The sequence below is a fragment of the Apteryx mantelli genome, chromosome 1, assembly GCF_036417845.1.
Source record: "Apteryx mantelli isolate bAptMan1 chromosome 1, bAptMan1.hap1, whole genome shotgun sequence".
NCBI classification, from domain to species: domain Eukaryota; kingdom Metazoa; phylum Chordata; class Aves; order Apterygiformes; family Apterygidae; genus Apteryx; species Apteryx mantelli.
The window spans coordinates 41,772,066-41,794,705 of NC_089978.1; positions in this window are offsets into that span (position 1 = coordinate 41,772,066).

The window sequence follows — 22,640 nt, forward strand, 5'->3', positions numbered from 1 at the left end:
CTAGCCAATAGGAAATTCTAGCTATAACAGTATGTCTCATTTGTTGCTACTCTACAGCCTAGGCTTATGGGTCTATTTAGGACCTAAACTTTGACATTCTCTCCTGAGAGTATCTAAGCCTCACTATTCTTAGGACATAAAAATTAGAGGAGATCAGATTTTGCATAAAAAAAATAGCATTTATAAAAACATGAAAATGAAATTAGAGATCTAGATTTCAACTTTGTCCCCAGACAGAGACCAGAGAAGTGTGATCTTACTTGTCTATATCCTAAAAGACTACTTGTCCAGCCCCTGAGGGCATAAATAGGCCTTACTGGCCCTGACCATCTTCCCCTGGGGCCTCGCCCCACACCCTGCCCATGGACCCAGGAGCCCCATTTCAGCTCAGTCCAGGGTCATCAGTCCCTGCCTGAGATCTCTCGTAAGAGTATCTGTCTCTGGCCCTGCCTCCTGGATGATGGGCCTTGGACCTATATTATAGCCCTGTGTCTGGCCCTGTGTGCCTCTGCTCCTTACTGGATCCCCTGGAAGAACCTTGGACCTGGTTCACAGCTTACCATGCCTGGGGTTGTTGATGGACCCTGTTACCAGCACCTGCCTCTGCCTGCCATGCTCAGACCCTGTGGAACTGCTCCTCTGGGGACACTGCTGTGCTGGGGTCACTCTTGGCTCGTCCCCCGTCTGGAGCCCTCCGTTCTTGCTGCTCACTGACACTAACCACTGTGCTATAGAGGAGTCAGAAAAAAGAGCAATCTCTGTCTTCTTTTGGAAGTTGATGGATATGACTTTCTGCCACAGTGTCTCACTCTGTTTTGCGGCAGGGGCCTTGACCCTTTGCAGTCTACACCGAGTATTTAACCCTTTTCTCCCCAGCTTCATTCTGAAGAGAACCAGCTAGTTCTCTTCAAGAGAAACTACTGCACAGTTACCAGCACAATGCACACCAGCATCCACATGAGAGAGATAAAGGTTGCTTCTCCATTGTCCTGGATACATCCACACCGGTAAGTGGACACAAGTTGAATGATAAAGTGTGGTTGTGTCTACTCTGCCCCAGGCTAGTCCCCTATTGAGCAAACTGGATGAATGAACATTGCATGACTCTTGGATGTGGATTTTCTGAGGCAATAGGGTGGGTTTATGGCCTGGAAACATAACTTTTATTTTTAGTGTGTGTGTATGTGTGTGCATGTCTGTTTTTTTGCTTTTTGTTGTTTTTTTTGTCCCACTTTATTGTGTCTGCAGTATTGTGAAAGCTGTGATGCAGGCTCCCCCCACCCTGAGCTGCATGCAGATTTTACAGCATGAAAAAGAAAATGTGTTGCTTGCCTTGTGATCTGGTGTTAGGATTTGCAGTGGTGTTAGAAGTTACAATGCCTGATGAGATAAAGCTGGATGATTGTACATGCTAGAGGGAAATGAATTTACTATATTCTCATTCACATTAACTTTTATAAGTAGTCTCTGGAGTTAATTGTGTCCAAATCCACACCACTACTTTTTTTTCAGAGAAATTAGTTCAATCTAAAAGATAGCCCTATAGCAAACTAACATTTGTGCATTTTGCAGTAGAAATGTATGCACTTATAAGGTGGACAAACAGAGAACCAGTACCCAAGTAAATAAGTTATTTCACAGTGCGGAAGTATCCTTTAGGGTATACAGTAATTACGCTTTAGAGATACAGAGGCATGACATAGAGTCCAGAGGAAATCCAAATGCTGCACAGGGCAGATGTAGTTACTCCACCTCAGAGACTGGTTATTTAAGCAGAATGGATTTAGTCCAATCTGTGGTAATTGGCCAAAGCTACCAAAGTTTCTCATGATGCAGTTAGATGTAGCCAAAGTATCACAAGAACCATCTGACTCTGGAAACTGGAACACATACAATTTGAATAGAGTTGTCTTTGGGAAAAGAACATTTAAGTATGGCAGACTTTAGGAACCAGGGCAGATGATGATTATCTGCTTGAGATTAGGAGGACACATCAAAGTAGCAAACAGCACCCAAACAAGTCATGCATGGAAGAATTCTCCTCTCCATACTTTAGATATCTGCCATTTAAATGTCTTTACCCTGAGCTAGTCACCTTTATAGTCCTCCCTTTATAGTCGTGGACAGCAAGTACTCACCTTTAGACATCCGGTCTTGTCCTTACTTTAGGATGAAATTAGTCATACTTTAGAAATTTCTAATTCTTTCTATCACTACTTGGAAGCCTAGAGTGATTAGCTGAGCTGTAGATACTGATATTTATCATATGGAGTCCACCCAGATTTTCACTTCTACTCCAAGTTTCCAGTAATTTACAAGTTTGGTTAGATTTTAAGCTTAAGGTCTTGACACAACATGATTATTAGTGATGATCTGATCCTAGAAATGTTAAAAATCTGTAACTTGCATATGTATTCAAAGAGTTACTCAGCAAATTCCCCTGTCTACCTGCAAGACTGACTGACAATATTTCCCTCACAAATTTTCTAAACTTTATTTTCTATGCATAATTACACAGCCCTGTATTTCTGAAGGAAACATTTGTCTCTGAAGCATTTTTTTTTTCTCAGATTTTATATGTAATAGAGATAGATGCAATACACATCAAGTACTATATATCTGATATTTGCATTTCTATTCTTCTAAGTAATAACCTCTGTTTTATACCATGAGCTAAGCTAATCTATTCACTTTCTATATTTAGGAAGTATTAAGTGCTCAGACATTTGATCAATAATGTAACTTACTATTTTCCTTTCTTAAAAACTGTCATTTTCTAGTAAACATGGTAAACCATTCCATTAGGAAAAAAAAAAAAATCTAGAATTTGTTCCAGGTGGAAATTGCCATTATGTCTGTAGAGCCATAGAAGGATGCATTTGCTGAATATAAATTACACATCCTGAGGCCTTGAAGAGTTTTAACAATCCTAAATGATCAAATAAACTTTCAAGTTTCCTAATAAGTAGCAAATATCTGTTCACTTCTCCCTTCTTTCCTTGAACAGATAATGGAACATACTGTAGTCACTTTTAGATTAAAATGACTGTTATTTCCAATGAGAGTGGAATTGTTATAGGGTTTATTAGATACTGCAGTTTTCAGCTTCTTAATACCTTTTAATTACAAGACTCATCCTGCTTACTGATTGAAAAAGTAGACATTAAGAGACTGATTCTCATTTGTGGTCAGGTTTTGTTAGTTCATTTTGGCTATGGAAAGGGATATTTTTGTTGTCACAAAGGTGTGAAAGGATCCATCTGGAAAAAAAAGAAAAAGTCATACTTCTGATACTACCACCGATTCCAAAGAAAGCAGTTAGTTTCTTAAAGCCCCACACAAATTATGCAGAAAAATCTTTTTTTTTTTTAACTGTTACTTTCTGTTATCATGTTCTTTTATATTCAGTTTGTATATACATTTGGCATATTTTATATCAATCTTTGTTCCTTCATTAGTTAACATAATTAGTATATAATTAGAAAATCCAAAGAAATATTGTGAAATACTATGAACTTCTATGAAAAAAGCTGTCTTTGAAACTGACTTCTGCCTGTGGCTGTTAATAATATGTTGATCGTTAACTCTTTTTAATGTCTAATTTGACAAAAAAAAGTATTTTTAAAGTTAACCAATACTTCCAACAGACAAATATAAATCAGTCAATACTTACCTGTCACACCAGATAAAATGGTTCAAATCAGGACAAGTATCAAGACTCATCTTAGAGTCAGATAAATGCTCTGCTAATTGTCTTCAGTCTTTATGTCAAAACACATCTTTCTGTCACTCCAGATATTAAATTGGGGTTCTAACCACCTAATATTTCAATGAAATATTCTATACTGTTATCCATTAAGTCAGCAGCAAAGTTCATTTACAAGCTGGGTAAACATATGTTGCTAACTCAAATTCCCTATTTTCCATTTAATACCTTCAAATGAATTAAAATATTAGTAACAACTATTCAGAGTAGAGACAAACCGATTAAGGGCATATATATTGTAAACACACAGTTTTCTGAGCCGAAAAAAGAGATAACTTAGGATCTATCAATAGATTTTTTCCTGTTTTCATTCTCCAAATTTTGAGAAGTTACAATATCTTTTCTAACTGTACAAACTAAGAAACAGAGAGTCACAATACTGTCATACACAACTGTAGCTCAGATATGCAGTACAGTTCTCATCCATGCACAAAAGAGAAAAATTGTGATTAGGAGGGAGAAATGAACTTTCAGGATAATGAAGGAATAACGGACAAATGGCAGCAGACCTCTCTGACTGTATCTAGACCAGATACAACAGATTGCGGTGCAGCTTTGAATCATGATTCTGCATTATGCATAGTGTACAGCACAGCTTCTGCCTCATCGTTGTGCCTGTGTTCCCTTTGCGTGGAAACTGGGACATATTCTGGCATGGAAAAGAGGCCCTGAATCTCACTCTGATCTGAAATCAGTCAGCACCTGTAGGAACTGAGAAACATTTCTGAATGTCTTAATCTTGAAACAGCCTGAAAGGGGAAGGTTCCAGACTCTCTTATGAGTGGAACCTTTCACATCCTCATTAACTTCTTCATTTTGACTTTATTACTCATTGGTGCATTCATTCCAAAATGAGGCTAAAACATTTCTGAAATGTTTACACTATTTTTTTTAAACCAGTCCTCCTATAAAGCGCTCTTATTCATAGAAATTGAGATGAAGTATCTATACAAGTAATTTCATAATTTTCCATTATAATTTATTCTTGAAACTGCTTAGGAAGTATTAGGTAACTGTTCAAGGGTAGAATATTGATTATATGGACTTCTCCTAGGTACAGCTATTTCTGTCCTTTAATGTATAACTCAGAATCGCAGAATCACAGAATGGTTGAGGTTGGAAGGGACCTCTGGAGATTATTGAGTCCAACCCCCCTGCTCAAGCAGGGTCACCTAGAGCACGTTGCACAGGATCACGTCCAGGAGGGTTTTGAATATCTCCAGAGAAGGAGACTCCACCACCTCTCTGGGAAACCTGTTCCAGTGCTCTGTCACCCTCACAGTGAAGAAGTTTTTCCTCATGTTCAGATGGAAGCATCTGTGTTTCAGTTTGTGCCCGTGGCCTCGCGTCCTGTCGCTGGGCACCACTGAAAAGAGTCTGGTCCCATCCTCTTGACACCCTCCCTTCAGATACTTGTACACATTAATAAGATCCCCTCTCAGACTTCTCTTCTCCAGGCTAAACAGGCCCAGCTCTCTCAGTCTTTCCTCATAAGAGAGATGCTCCAGTCCCCTAATCATCTTTGTAGCCCTTCGCTGGACTTGCTCCAGTAGTGCCCCATCCCTCTTGTACTGGGGAGCCCAGAACTGGACGCAGTACTCCAGATGTGGCCTCAGCAGGGCTGAGTAGAGGGGGAGAATCACCTCCCTCAAGGTGATTCCCTGCTGGCAACACTCTTCCTGATGCACCCCAGGAGACCATTGGCCTTCTTGGCCACAAGGGCACATTGCTGGCTCATGGTCAACTTGGTGTCCACCAGCACTCCCAGGTCCTTCTCCGCAGAGCTGCTTTCCAGCAGGTCAACCCCCAACCTGTACTGGTGCATGGGGTTATTCCTCCCCAGGTGCAGGACCCTGCACTTGCCTTTGCTGAATTTCATGAGGTTCCTCTCTGCCCACCTCTCCAGCCTCTCCAGGTCTCTCTGAATGGCAGCACAGCCCTCCAGTGTATCGGCCACTCCTCCCAGTTCTGTATCATCAGCAAACTTGCTGAGGGTGCACTCTGTCCCTTCATCCAGGTCATTGATGAAGAAGTTGAACAAGACTGGACCCAGTACTGACCCCTGGGGGACACCGCTAGCTACAGGCCTCCAGCTAGACTCTGTGCCACTGATCACAACCCTCTAAGCTCTGCCATTCAGCCAGTTCTCAATCCACCTCACTGTCCACTCATCCAGCCCACACTTCCTGAGCTTACCTATGAGGATGTTATGGGAGACAGTGTCAAAAGCCTTGCTGACGTCAAGGTAGACAACATCCACTGCTCTCCCCTCATCTACCCAGCCACTCATTCCATCATAGAAGGCTATCAGGTTGGTTAAGCATGATTTCCCCTTGGTGAAGCCATGCTGACTTCTCCTGATCATCTTCTTGTCCTCCACATGTTTGGAGATGGCCTCCAGATGTGCACCTTTTGAATGTGAAAAAAACAGGAATGTAAAACCCCCGTAGAGCTAATGTCAGGTGAAGAATAGCTTCTTCAGTACTATATGAACCACAGATCAAGTTGCAGGTCTACAGTGACATGCAAAGCAAACAAGGCTGTGGGAAGAACTTCAGACAGGTTCCCTAAATGTCATGTATTTAGCAGATAAGAAAGAGAAGTGTCACTTTTATATCATCTGAAAAGAAGTATCAGTCTCACAGGACTATCAAGAAGATAATGAAGAGGGAGATTTTATGTGACAGTCTGTAATTCTGCAGGATACAGCTGTTTATTTGGATGGGTGAGTCACCACCTTAAAAACATCAATGTTTCCCAAACATATCAGAATCAAGAACCAGTCAATACATAAATCTTCGTCTCCTACCCCTGCTGAACACCTGCATGTAAATCAGATTGAATGATCACTGCCATAAGAAACTGGCCCTGTCTCTAAAAGTTGAGAAACTTATAAGTGTCATTTCTGTTTCCATGTGTGTCTTGGATTTTGTGGACATCAAGTGAAAGTCAGAAAGATCATCCCCCTTCTCCTTCTCATCCCAGGATAAATATCCTTTCTTCTGTGCAGAATAGCTTTTATCTCATTGCCACTTACCTCAGGCAAGATTAAAGAAACAAGGTAATATCTGTGAAGATAAATACTTAGGCAAGAGATGGAAGAACAAAAGGAAATCTTGAAATTATAATTGCAGAGATCATCTTCTTATTTGTTAGTACAGTACTGAGGAAGATCCAGAAAGCACAGCCAGATAATGATATCACCATCCCTTAACTAATAAATATTGTAAGAGACAAAAATGTCCTTAAAATATATTAGTGTTTGAAGCATTATTTTCAATCTACATTCCTACAACTTGTTGAGGAACAGAAAGGCTGAGATTCTTCCTTCTGTGATAGACAGCCACGACTGCTTTTGAACCCCAGGAGCTATCATACTTCAAATTTGTTAATGGAGAGAACTCCTTTCCTTTCCTGATACTCACATCAACATAAATCAAGGGGGAAATTCTACAAGGTAGCAATTCTCTGTCAGAGTTTTTAGGTATTTTGTATGCTGTTTGAAGCTGCTCAGAAAATTGGAATGTTAGAATAAATCCTGGTGGACAGGGTTCAGTGGTTAGAAAGCAGGTGAGGTAGCCACAGGTGCATGATAAATGTAATTTGTCACATTGTTCTGCAGTTTAACACATGGATAGTTTCACACCATATGTACTACAAATGCAGACACACATACAAACCACCAACTTGTGCCAGCTGAGCCATTTCTGCAAGAATATAAACCCCAGAAATCTTTTGAACTAATGTACAGAAATATTTAAACAAAATTCCATATACAGAAAACACTGGGCAGGGAGGGAATGAATAGGAATTTTACATGAGGAGAAAATGTATCCGTCATCTACATCTTCAGGAGGTCATTCTTCCTGTCTGCAATGAATGTAGATTTACTACCATATGAACAAATTCATGACCTTCTATAGTATTCTAATAAGTATAAAGCAAATAAGATTGCAGGAAATTTCTACCTCTGAGGCCTGTTCAATTAAAATATTACTGCTAACACCATTGGAGCTTCTTCCTCTGAACAGGATCAGTTCAAGCTTTATATGGCTTAGTTAATAATATCTTTATCTTTTTGTAAACATAGTCTTATAATAATCTTATCAAATTCACATTTCATCTCATTTATTCTTTAAGCTTATATGCATAACTGTGTATTGTTGGTGGCTTAACCTTTTGAAAGTATTCATAGTTTGCTAAAAATGTGCAAATAGCTAGTCTGTAACTCAAGAAAAAATAGCAGCAACAACATTTTGGTTCAAAGCTTTCAGTGTGATAAAATGGAGGTAATGTACCTTCAGGCTCACAACTGCTGATTTAATTTCTTTCCAGAACTGGTCTCATGTGCAGTCTACATTTCATTTCTAGAAAAAGAGTATTTTCTTCAGAGCAGTTTTTGATTGATTTACTATCATTTTCCTAGCACTTTTTGACAGTGAAAAATTTTTACGGAGGAGAAAGTACATTCCTATAACTGCAGAACTGATTACCATAGTATTGGATTCCTGATTTGACCAGTGTCTCACAATGCAAACAGAGGAGAAATCTAAATTGTCCTAATTATACGTTGAAATTAAACTACTGGGTTATTAATAATCTCTGTGAAAGAAAGCTAATAAATCTGAATGAAATTACATAACACTTAAGAATATCCATTAAAATTAGCGAAAATTAAGAAACTCATTTTACCATATGAATATTAGTTAGTTTAGTAAGAGTGCCATATTATATAAGCAAAATAAACGTGAGACTGAATATTTCTTTCCCTGTACGAACTTGACATTGAGTATGTAATTTGTAAACACAAAATGCATACAAGTAAAGACCATCTTAAAACAATCTTGTTATGCAAAAAAATGACAATAATAGATGTTGATTCATAATGGAAGAATGACTTGACCAGATTGCCAGTGTTATAAAAATACAAAAGACACTGTTCTGTTCTAATCATTATTAATTGGGGAGAGGACAGAAATTATGGTTGTATAACCTTATAATTTGTTGCCAAAAAACAAACAAACAAACAAAAAAAACTAGTGACAAGCCTTTATCTATTTTCTATTTTCCTAAAAGTGGTACTGCTTGCTAAAAAAGCAACATTTCCCATCTAGTTTATATTTTTTTGTGAATCTTATTACCACATGTTGAATTGGACCAAGGTCCTTCATTTTGTTCTTTATGTATCACTTGGTGAGTGAATTCATTAGGAAAGTATGAATTAAGCCGAATAAGTTTAATGAGGTATGCTAATATGCAGTGATTCTAAACTGCCACAGGGTGGTAGGAGATGCACTTTCCACAACATTTATCTAATTTGCAGAACTAACTGCTTTGCTACACTTCCACCTTATTCAAATCCCTTATTGGGATTTCTGTGTAATATTCCTATAGCTCAAAAAGGGCAAATAAAAACTAAAAGGCAAAATTACACCTTTTCCACCTGCACAAGGATGCTGGGAGAATGGCTTTAAACATTTTCAACAGATGTTTAAATTAATGTCTACTATCACACACATTTTTTTTGCCAGTTTATATTCTTCAGTGTGATCTGAATGCTACAGATTACTTTCCAGATAGATAACCTTTAGCACTGGTCCTGTGCAAATATGTAAATTATGCTAAAATATACTCTGTATACACAGGAAATGAAGAATGTCATTTTATATTTTTTATTACTATGGCAGTACTATCTGAAGGTCCCTTTAAATGTAGGTCTCTCCTGTGCTCTGCTGTCTAAAATAACTTAAGAAACTGAGGCCACTGAGAGTTTAAAATCTAAATACAAAGCTGTATGTGTATTTATTCATATAGTTTTATTTCTATAATCATCAGTTCTGAATAGTCCCATCATTTTGGGAGTGTGTTACCAAATATTTTATAATTAGTGGTCCTCTAGTTAAGAAGCCCTGGTTACAGTTGCACATAATTCAGTGCTTTAACAGATAGGTCAGAGAAGTCTGTCTTTACACCTAGATCTACACTTTATAGTGAATTTCACTGATTTGCTTTAACATTACACAGCAAGGTGTCTTTTTGCAGCCACAGTAGTTTGAGGACTATGTACCAACTGAGGAAAAAATTTATATTTAAAAATTATTCTTTCACATATGTAAAAAAAGAGAGCGGACAATACAATGACCACAGGGAAGTATCATCATGCATAAACTTAAACAAAAACAACTTAATAAAGGTGTAACAACATATAATCTATACAACTCAGGAGTAGGTGCAATTTAGACTAGATGAACCACCACGGTAGCTGAAAATCTCCCCACAGATATCTATATTTGCAACCAGTGAATAAGGTCACCAACTCAGTAGGTTCATTCATGGGAAATTCCAAAGGGATACAAGAAAAACTTAGAAAAAGAGCAAATAAATGTTTACTTTTGAGAACATGCTAAAAAAAAAAGGAAAAAGAAAAAGAATCTGCAGATGTTTAGTCATTATCTGTGTGTGCTTCTCATTTTTAATATTTAGCCAATCTTCTAAACAGGCTAGTTTCACTTGAAAGACTGAAGATTCAAATGTTTGAGGAACTTGCTACGCAGAGGCTGTTGGCAAGTGCTCAGTAAAGTTTTCTTTTGGCTAATGATTTCATGGCAAGAGTTTGGAAAATGAAATGACAAAAACCATTGCATTTACCTCCTGGTGGATAAAGAATAACATTAGCTTGTTTAATGAGATCACTGTTTCTCAGTAACTGATAATATAGTTATGATCACTTAAATTGTACACTGACAATAATAGAATGCCCCTCTTAACATATCCATGATAAAAAACAAAAAACAAAACAAAACAACCCCCCCCCCCCCCAACAAAACTGTATTTAGCTGTACAGCTCACTGCAGAACTAATAGGGTTAAAAAGAATGATAAGTCCATGACCAGTATCTCAACTAGTATGGTAGAAAATAAAATCTTTGAAAGTGCATCCTTTAAAACATTGAGTGAAGTCACCGGCAGAGAAGCCGTTAAAGAAAAGATTTTCTTAAATGTCATAATTCACACACCAGATCAGAAATATCTAAGTTTCACAACTCCTAATATATCACTTGACTCATTGGTGACCTGCTTAAGTGAAAGTGAATGGCTCCTGATGCAAACGATGGATATTTCAGGTCAAAAAAGGAAGTGTAAGATATAAGTCCATGAAATCATAATGTTCTTTTTAAAAAGTCAGCCCCTATGCTCTGTAATAAAGCAGCTTAGTCATGGTTGAAGGGATTTATCTCACAAAATTGCAGCTACCTTAAAGTTGGTCCCCTAGAATGGAATTCATCTCATCTTATCAAATTTTTGACATCTACAATGCAGGCCGGAACCAGTGATCTTAGTGTATTTTCATAGTTGATACACAGAAATAGGCATTTGAATCTTTCTTAGGAGAAGATGAATAAAGCCATGTAAGTACTCACTTCTCCATGTTGATTATAAAGGAGACCAAAAAACTAACTGCTTTTTAGGTATCTAAGGTTACATGGCATGAATCTCACTTAGATTTTATATTCATTGTATAGACAATGGAAAGATACAGACATCTTGAGAAGATGATTAAATTTTCTATTAAGATAATAGAAATAGATAATTCTCCTAGGACAGGATGAATCAGTTTCAAAAGTGTTTATCTCCTCACTGTTTATTGAAGTAGTTACTAAATAGCTCAGATGGCTAACTTTTAGATAACTAAATTTAGATGAGATTAATCTAATTGTATATTACTTAGACTTGAAATAAAGTAAAATATAGCAAAAAATCTAGCCTAGCTCATGATATTCATATTGTATATAATTCTGGACCTGATAAGAAGATAATGTGGGAAACTCAGCAAACAAAAGTGCAACAATATCCATCTGAGATAGTTGAACAGAAGAAATTGTATTTCTGCAGAAATTAATAACAACAAACAAATAATTAGTTTTAGCTTCATTGTTTGAAAAAGTATGGACTGTGATTATTCTTTATTTAAATTAAATACTGTTAGGAATAGACCATATCTGTAGCTATATTTAGATTGTACTGTGGCTGTGCTGTGTATGTTTAGGTGTTTTGTTATTGCTCATCAGAGATTAACATCCTAAATCTATAGTATCTCTTTTATTAATCAGAAATTTTGTTATACCTTTGGCTGAAGTGCTCCAGTACGGACTTTTACAGATCTAGACATCTTTATATTTTTTTTCATGGCTTATCCCACTTTTGGTAACCAGGACAAGACAGTGTCTGTAAATTTGGTGTTCTGTATACACAGTGGCATTTGTTTGTCATTTATCAGGTATGTACAGATATATACTTAGAGACAGTCTCATCAGTTTCAGAGTTGTCTCATCAGTTTCTGAGTTTATGCAAGTGATTTCAGCAGAAAAGAAAAATAAACTGTTAAAAAAGTAAATCTTGAATATTAAGAACTGTGAAAGACTTGGACAAAATTTAAAATACAAGTGCATTTTTTTAATCAAACTAAAAAGTTATTTTGGAGTTATATTAGTTTTAAAATTATTTCCATTGGAAGAAAACTATGGGTCTCTTTGGACTCCTTTGAGCAAGAAAGAATTTTTTTCCTCCCTGCAGATCTTATCACCAAGGAAACAGATGGTATGAAAAAAAAAGATAATTGTTTTTGTAGAAAAGGGAAGGGAGTGCTGCCATAGTGTTTATAGATACTAAATGTTGGTTCTGTTTATTTCATTATGAATAGTGAAGGACAAAAATAACATTAAAGTGCAAATCGATTCTGTCCTAAGATTTCTTCTTGAATCCAGGGTCAAAATTATTATTTTTATAAACACATAATATATGATCCAATTCAATTCTGAAAAAAAAATCTTATTTGCTGTTAATAAAGTAGACTTCAGTAAAATGCATTTTTCACTTTTATAGCACATTTCAATTTTCACTATTTTCAGACGAATGCCAACTATAGCTGCTGTCAACAATGATTGTAAGAGAAGAGAAAGGAAATGATACAGGTCCTTAAAGGTCTCCAACTGGGTAAATAATATGAACTTCAAAGAATCTGGAAGATATCTGGGAAAGCTGTCAATAATTTCCATTACATCAAGTACTAATGTTATGTACATGTGAGAAAAAATGAGAGAAAAGAAATACTTTTTCTAAAACGGTAGCTCCAAACAGTCATCTGTGAAGATCGTCTTCAAGATAATTCAGCTTGGGGATGAGTGGCCTGTGTTACACACAGAATGCCCAGTTCTGGGTCCTGCCTTTGAGATCAAGAGTATTATCCTGTCCAACTACCTTCCAGCTACATAGATTAGTACTGAAGCAACAAAAATGTGTATTCTCAAGCATCTATGCTATTGCAATTTCCAAACGTTTAATGTTCTTGGTTCTGTAACTCCTGTTTGCTCAAGAATAGTTAAGCTTTGTCAGATTAATTTTCTACCTACTGCCAGATGAAATGTAGAATATTGATTTAGTTGTCATTGGGAAACATACATATCAGTTTTCTTGTGTAGTTTGTAAGTTGAAAAGCTTCTGTGTAGTCCTTCTCCTTTTGCAAACAGATAAAGTTTTAAAAATTGTTGTGCAGAATGACAGGGAAGTCAAAGCACGTGTGCATGTTAGGTGTGAATGTGACTATGCTTCAACAAAGAGTTTGTCCCACCATGATATTACTGAAAATGCTGCTGGCAGGCATGGCAGTATGAAGTGCCAGCCTGATTAATGTTTGCTCTTCTGTTTCCAGGTCCTCACATACGTTGTGTCCATTGTCTTTTGGAAAAAAAAAAAAAAAAAAAAAAAGAGTATAGTCCTGTGTATTAGCACGTGTCACGAGACACAGTTGTTGTTGCTGCTGTTAACTCATTTTTCTTGTCACAAGGCCCACTGCTGAAATTTTGTTTGGATGTGAAAGGAATTGTGATTCCCCTCAAGGTTAGTTCTACTGTGAATAAAATGAATTTCTGTATTGTATACCCCTCAAGTATAATAGATGATTGCTTCTACATTGTGATGTTAGCTGTAGATTTAAACTGTGATTGTTTGGGTTGGCTAAGGTAGATAATATTTCATTAAATACTAGTCCTGTCCTGGCATGCTACCGATGCTCACGCATTGTCTTGTCTAAAGAGCGGGAGCTGATTTTTGAGGAGCTCATATTGTTTTTTTCTTTCCCAAGCCAACCTTCGGCCTCTACAGAGCAACTCACAGGACTTCCTGATCTTTTTTTTTTCCTTTCTTTTGTATTGCAGATAATTTCACATGTTCATGCATCTGCCTTATCTGAATTGTGTTCTTAAATATACAAACACATTTAGAAACATCCAGGGACAGTTCGTGATCAAGAACTTAGCATTGTTCTAGCTTCATTTTTCAAGTGGATTTGTTTCTGTATTAGTGTAAGGATCTCCTCAATTCCTTCTTAACAGGAACTAACCATTAATAGAACATAGATGCTGAGCAATTCATAAACCACCTAACTCCATTTAAAAGATAGAAAATGTAATTTTAAAAGTTCTCTCTGCTATGAAACCCATGTTTGCTTGTTTGGGGGTCTGATTTACCTCCTGGTAAGCCACATTTTAAAATGGCCTGATACTATTTTCCAGTAGAAAGCTGTCACAAGGGATGAGCTGGTTTATTTTTAATGGTATAGAGTAATTATTCACAGGATAATAATAATAATAATAATAATAATAATAATAATAATAATGTTTCATGCACGTCTGCTGCTAAGATATTCACATGGATATATATGCTTTTGGTCTGTTCCTAGGTCCATGCTCATAAAGAAACAAAAAAAATTATTAGCTGGTGAACTGTTTAAGTTTCATTGAAAAGAGTAAACTATATACATATTCAGGCTGTATATTTGATCCTCTGAAGAAGTATGGAAGTATTCTATTGCCATTCCTTGTCCTAATCTGAAAGTTAAACTGTTATATAAACAAAGTTTTGCATTTGAGAAATTGCAAGGAAGCAGGAGATATTAGGAGTGTTGTGCCCCATGACAGCTGATCCCAAGATCTACAGTCCTTTTGACAGTGCAGATTTGATACTGAGATTGTCCTTTGCTTTTTTCTTGCCATTTTTTTCAAAAGGTTTAGTGATATCTTTCAAAGATTTTCTCTTCTACCTAGTCCAGATCTGGGAACCTTCATCCCTCAGCTAGAAACATAAGTTTTTTTACTACCTGAGCAAAAGATCAGATTCTGTACCAGTAGGATAAAAATATTCACTTGTGGATTAGTCTATCTCCATTGTAAAAAAAAAAAAATGCTGTAAATTTCTAGCAGCCACTGAACTGATTGATTCACAAATGAGATGGAATATAATTAGACTGGAAATTGAAATCAGTGCTAGGGGTTTCTTTTCCAAGCTGCAAAAAATCTGGCCTTATCTGGTTTCAAGACTTCAGGCGAAGGACAGAAAATGATACAATCTGAAAATCAACTTGGAGGATACAAACTTGAGACATTTCAAAAGTTTTATATCATCTCTTTCAAACACTATAAAAACAGATGAAATCCATTCCACTTGTTGCAGATATATGTTGCAATCCTAAAAACTTGTTGCTTTTGCTGCTTCATTAGTGAGAGACGGCTGGTCATTAAACATGCTGACCAGTCACCTGCAGAAGCACTCAGAGGCAAGATGTTTTTTACACAACCATCTCTTTTGAACACTTATGTAGGAAATTGTCACAACCTGGCATCTATCACAGGGCTATATACACATCAATACTTAAAATAAATAAGTATATATATACTTTTTAATATACTTAAACACACAATAGAATTTAAGTGTGGCTGCCCAACACCCATGAATAACTGAAATCCTGTTTGATAAAGCTCAAACGAGACTTAACTAAAGGTTAAACCTTCTGCCTAACTTCTGAACAGAATTAATTCCATGGACAGTATGTAAGTGTGTGACTTCTTTAGTTTTAACAGTTATCTGGAGAAAGAGCCTAACATCTTTTAGCATCTTAGTGTGGTAGGGAAAAAAAAAAAAAAGAAAAGGTTATTCCAGTTTATTCTAATCACTTATTACCTGGAAAAATACAGGAAAATCAAATACCTTTGCAGATGGATGGCACAAAAATATTTGTTTTTTTCTTCGTTTAACCTTTGTGTATAAAAGAGAAAAGAGAAAAGAGAAAAGCATTTTAAATGTCCTAGTCTGATTGCTTGGCACATTGCTGATGCAATGCAAAATGTCTAGTCCAGTCAGTTGTAATGCATTACCTGAAAAATGCTCAGTGTGACTGGACACAGTTCTTCACAGCATGACATGTATGCCATTAAGAATTTCAAATAGAAGTAGGTTTTGAGGACAGGAGGACAGATATAAAGAAGGTATCTGGATCTGTATTATTATGAAACAAAAAGCATTCAAAATTGTGGTGGTGCTGACAAAATAACTTCCAATTCATGCATCTCTTTGCAGGATTTAAGGACTGGTCTTCTCTGGCTATTTTGCCCTTGTCTACTAAAACCAAGTGCACTAGAAGAAAACATGGAGCTGAAGCTTCTGACTAATTAGCTTCAGAGTTATATGTAAATACATTTCCAGTTCAGGTCTATTACAGGGAAAGTATTGAGTTGCATCATTCAGATTTGTATCCCTAATTAAGTGATCTAAGCATTGAGGGGTTTCAGAGTAGTGTTTACATTATGGACTAGCCTGTATTACACAAATACCATTGGAACCTGATTATCTATAATGAAAAGAAGAACTTAAAATTTCCAAAAATGCCTCAGTTCATTAAAAGTCAGTAAGAGGAAGGATATAAGTCAATAAGACTTTTTAAAAAAACCTTATACATACATTCTGTCTTCTTAAGAATATTTCTGGTGATTATTTTTTTTTTTTTAATTTTAAACTTCATTTCTAAAATTTAGAATAATGAGAATTCCGTGCCAAATGACAAAAGCCCTGCTTGACTGGACATAATTTATAAAAATAGATCAGGAAATTCAACACTTTTTTTTTTTAATAGTCATTTCCCCTTAACACAGAATATCTGGTACAGAGTGACTGGCGAGATTAAAACTATATATTGTACTTCACCTTTCTCCATCACCCTTGTTATCTTATTCATCCTGAAATTGCATATATTGCCAGCGCAAGTATAGACCTCATTGCAAAAAGCACACTTCTAATTCTTAAACTGAAAGTAGTTATTAATAGAACAGAAAAGGCATATCTCACTTACTTTGAGACCACAGGTTACCATTGCTAAATGCTACTCATAAAAGTCTGTCATCAAAACTGACATGCTGGGTAATTCCAATAAATGTGATCATGTCACTATTTTTTTTTAGTTAATAATTACACATTCTATTCATTTTAAGCTTTTGGGGGGGACCAGAGTCAAGAGGTGAATACTGGCTCATTTGTTTCAGAATGATGAACTGAAAGAATACAGCTGAATATGGCTCTTTGATGTGTGTCTTTTTTATTATTTTATTTTTTAATGATTATAAATATCCTTTTATTTTATTTCTGAATTATAGTAATTTTCCAAAAGTGTCTGAAGAGACAAATAATCCACACATTCTGAGTCCCTTAAAAACAGAAATGTAATAGTTTCTGAGGTTTCTCCACCTTCAAATATCAGTAAATTCAATGGGATTCTGTGGTTCTCATTATCATGTATTCCAGTAATAGCCAGCAGATACTAAGAACAACTATTTAAATTAATTTGATTTTGTTCATCGTTATTTTTGCTTCTTTTTAAGACTGCCAAAGACTGAAAAAAACATTTCTCACCAAATGATTATTCTGTTAAAAGTACTGTCAAATGGAAAAACAATGAGACAAGAGGGGGGGAAAAAAAGGTGAGAGGACTCTTATTTTTCATGGTTTGTATAACACTGTGAATGCTTCTTTTATTTTTCATTTCCACGTAATTCAATGCTTCTGGCATTCAAATGAATAGGGATCAGAAGTTCTAAACAATTTGAGAAAGCAAATCTTGAGACTCTTCTATTCACACAACAAGAAGAAAATTATAGAAATATCATGTGAAGAAATATCCTTGTGCAATTTTGTGTGCTATTGTAGACTAAAGATGTCTGTAAAGTTTATGTATTAGAAGCATTCAGCTTGTGCAGTGGTTCTGCTAAATAAATCTTCAAAGATGATAAATATTAATTTTCTTGAGTCATTAGTTGCATAAACATATGTCTTCTATACTATGAGTTTATATTTTAAAGAATGGAACCTTACTAATTCACAGTAGTGTTCCAGACCTAATTCAGTCCCTACATTTTCAAAGTAATGTGTAAACTAACAAACAGTAAAAAGAAAGGATACTTCATCACAACACACATATACTTTATCTGTACGATGAGTATAGTTGAGTTTTAACTATTTATGATAATCCTTCATGGCTTGATATTAAATGTTCTGTAGCACTCTATAAATGTACTATAATTAAGTCTCAGCAATAAGAAATTGCAATGAAATACTTAGCCATTGAGCTTTTTCTGAGAAATGATAAAGTGTCCAGAACTTTTCTGTGGGGTACGGATCAGAATATCACAAATTATATAATAACCTCATATACCTCTGAAAAAGTATGGCTGAGATGACATTAATGTGAATTTGTCTCAAGGAGGTATCACAGACCTCACATCATGGGATCACACACCTTATGGGCAATGACAATAATACCACTAGAGATTATCAGAATGAACCCCACACATTTTCCCAACTAAACAGGTACTCAGATTCCAAAATAACATCAATGTCTTCTGAAAGCGTTTCTGTGCCTCAAATTATCCACCAGATTTTTACCAGCTGTAAGCAGGTCCTGTTATACTGAGTCAGGTGGAGTAATCAAAGGACCAAAGCCAGGAAAAAGCAACAGCTGCTGCAGAAGGTGAGGGAACAGCTAGTAATCATATTGATGACATTACTAATTTATTTAGTTGATAGAATTTAAAATAGGAGTGAGAACTCATCTGTCATCATCATATCATCCATCATTTTTATGGTGCTCTAAGTAATGGGCAGGCTGTTAACAATTTTAGTTGGTTTTCTTGCTATTCCATTCTATTTAGGGGAGTTGTGTTTTTGTTGTTGTTGCTGTTTATTTGTTTTTAAGACTCAGCAAAAACAAACCCTTTATGGTAGCAAATATGAATATTGAGATTTTCTGTAGTGAAGGAGCAGATACAGGAAAACGAGTAAATTCTTATTTTCTTAAAAAACATAAAAAAGTTCTTTCCCTTCTCCTTCTCCTTCTCCTTCTTCTTCTCCTTCTTCCAGTCATGTAGTTAACATTTGGTTCTGTCTACACGTTCCATAGAATGAAAACGAGGCATGTTTTCAAAGTGACATATCTGAAGAATCAATGATACTTGTAAAGACTTGAAATACTTGAGATACCTATAGAACTGCGGCTCTGGCTCTATGGTCAGCGATGACAGTTTCAACCTTTACCTTCCCACCAGCCTGACATTTTATCTTTTCTTTTGAAGATTAAAGGATCTTTGTTTCTTAATACTGACTATTCACCTGCAAAACCCACCACAGACATGCAACAGATTTTTAGAGAATCATCATATATCAATATGATGATATTGCTCAATACATTGTTCTGCAACAGTTTTATTTACTTTTTTATTGTGTTGAAGGATTTAAGTCCTGTGCAAGTATTTAAGTTATTTATTAATCTGGGTGTTTATCAGATAGAACATGCTAGCAGGAAACAATTAAACAATAGCAAAAGAATAAAGAAACAGGATTAAGATATTTTCAGAACCAATGATGCTGTGTAAAAACAAGGCTAGGATTCAGCTTTTAATTCAGGCACCTAAATGTAGATGCCTGTCATGTAGGCATTTATATGTGACCTAGATCTATAAGTTTCCTTAGAAGTCTCTGCAGATCTGGTCAGTATAGTCAATGGAAAATATAGAGCTATTAATCTTAGCCTAATACAGACACTGCAGTTTGATCATCTGTGTACCTCACTAGTTTCATTTGGATATGAAACTATGAATATTCCAGATCTCCTTTGCCTATAAGGGGAGCTTATATGTGGAGGTTTTGTGTAGATATGAACATTGCAGATACCTAAATTTAGATGTTTGAATCTGGAGTTGAATTCTACTCCATAACCTTTATCAGATGACACTGCTGAGAAACCTTTGGCCAAGGTTTAGGATAGACTTGGGTCTAAGGGAGATTCAGTAGTAATGAGAGTTTATTTTCTTTAGCAGATTTTGGCTATAGATAATCTACAAGGACATGAGTGCTCCACAGCATGCATTGCAGCTTTGACCTCCAGACTGTGAGGATCAGATACCTGCTGAGACACACTGTGGTTTCTGTATAGCCTTTGTAGCTAGAGTTGGGGTTTTTTTGTTTGGTTTGGTTTGGTTTGGTTTTGTGCGTGTGGCTATAACAGTATAGAAAGGGCCAGAGAATCCCTTTCCATATGATAAAGATTTGTTTGAACCTTAACCTGGAAGGAGGGAAAAGATGTTGACTCAGTGATAGTGATGAGACATTGATTCTAGTTTAGGGAAAGAAATTAACTGACTTGAGGAATTTGGGGGATTTTGCATATTTGTGATTTTTTGTTGCTATTAAACAAATAATGGATGCTGTTTCCACATTATTGTCATCTGGTAGTTACTGTTATCTGTTTCAGGCTTTCTTACATATTATCACATGAATCACTGAAAGTTTGTCCCTGAGTTGTTAAAAACTTGGCAGCAGCACAGTTTTAAAAGTAAAAAAAAAACAACAAAAAAAACAAACAAACAAAAAAAACAGACAAAAAGAAAAAGAAAGCCCTCCCCCAAACCTTAAATGATCTATTTTTGGTTTCAGTCATTCTTGTATATGATTGCTTTTTTTCTTTTTTTGACTTTTTTTCATACTAAGATGGACTGGTTAATAGTTCTAGCATTTTCTTCAGAGCCAATATGTTTAAGCAAATAGTTACCTCCGTTTATTTAATATAGCTGAACAGTTCCTGTAGCAGTTCCACAAAAGTTCCAAGAAGTTCCAAGCAGACAAAACATTTTTTTCTGGGGTAAGGAGGGAACACGCATATACTCATACAATTCAGTGCTTTGATTGATGAGAACATGTGGAAAACATGCAACCTATTTTTCTGTAGTGAGAGGTGTGATTCCCTGTCACCTTCATTGATCCTCATTACTGAGGGAAACAAAGTGTCAAGATGTACTTTTGACACTATGATTCCCAAAGTGTGTAACAACCAAGTGTTTTTCTCTATGAATATATAAATATTTTTTTCCTCCTTGAAATATGCTGCTTCCTCTCCCAGTCTAGGAACTTGATTATACATTATACCAGACAACTACAAACATGAAAAACTGTGAACAAGAACCTTTTTACTTCTATGAGGGCTGTGTGGAGCTTGAGTTTGGGAATGTAAGTTCTGAAGCTGTCTTTTGGCAGAGTAGAAGAAGGAGTCTTATCCCTGCCCATTATAATAGCTAACTGAAGACTGAGTAAGGAGAGTCATGAAACAGGAAAAATCTTGGATGTCCATGCTCTAATTCCTGATAAAGCTGTTGCATCTAGTACCAAGATACCTCATATCTATCAGATAGCTTGCTTATTACCAGTATCACACAGCATTTAGAGGAAAATCAAGAATTCCCTACTTCACCAACTTTTGACCCTTTCTTCCTATTTCCTTTCAGTTCTTTGCTTAGATAGGCTCACATCCATCCTAGTTCTATTTTTAAAGGGGGGAAGAAGGGAAAAACAATAACAAAAAAGCAGGAGATCAAATTCCAGGATTGTGGACTCTAGGACTGGGAGAACAGAACTCAGGCACTATGCCAGCACCATTTAAAACTCTTTATCACCATATTTTACTGTGTATACATTGCTGTAGCATATTTTAAAAATTAAAACTTAAGACATAATTCTTCATAAGACATTATCAAAGACTCCTTTTTTTTTTTTTTTTTTAAGTAGCTTCTTCCACCTGTACCTTGAGGAATAGTGTCTCCAAAATGATGTTCCTGAACTAGTCCTCCTTGCCTGCCTTTAGACATGGATATATTTCCATGGAATATAAAGACTAAAATAGGATTTCACCCTGAGCTTTTGTATAGCACAGTTACAGAGACTTCAAAGACATTGAATCCAGTTCTCCATTCCTGTAGAAAATGTTGTCACAAGTCACTTTTCTTAATTTAACACCATCTCAAAACAATTTCTTGCCTTTCCAATAATTACTGAAATAATTTTAATATTGTGGTCATTGCTTGAAGTTTATAGCTTCTGTAGAACAGAACATCTTTTCTGAAATTCATGCAACTTGAATCAGTCATTCTCACTGACAGGCACTCTACCAAAATTAAAAAAAAAAAAGCTCTTTAATGGATCCTTAATATAAGGAGTTTCTAGAATATAATTCGTCTAATCTATTTTTAGAAATATCCAGGAACAGGATTCTACAACTTCTCTGAAAAAATCATTCTTAAACAAATACAGAACCTTTTAGTTATGCTTACTAAATTATAGTGCATCTATTCAGACCTTTTCCTCAATTTGTAATGTTCCAATGAATGATAAGCATGTTTTTAGTGTGTTCACATCCTCTTTCTGACAATATGTTCCAATTAAGTTTTGCACATAGTTTCACGGTCCTCTGGACCATGTTTTTTTCTTTACTTATAAAATATGCCAAACAATATCAAAGCCTGACACACACCACACAGGCAAGCATGGGATACTGGATGGTGCAGTCATAGAAGAGGAGTTTGCTCTGGGGCGCTCCCAAGAGTTAACAAACCCCAGGTGCATCACAGCCAGTGCCACCAAGCTGTGAGGTTGCTGCAGCCTGGAGGCACACCTTCTAATGACCCCGTGACTGACAAGTCCAGACAAAGGAGAAGTGGCACCGCAGA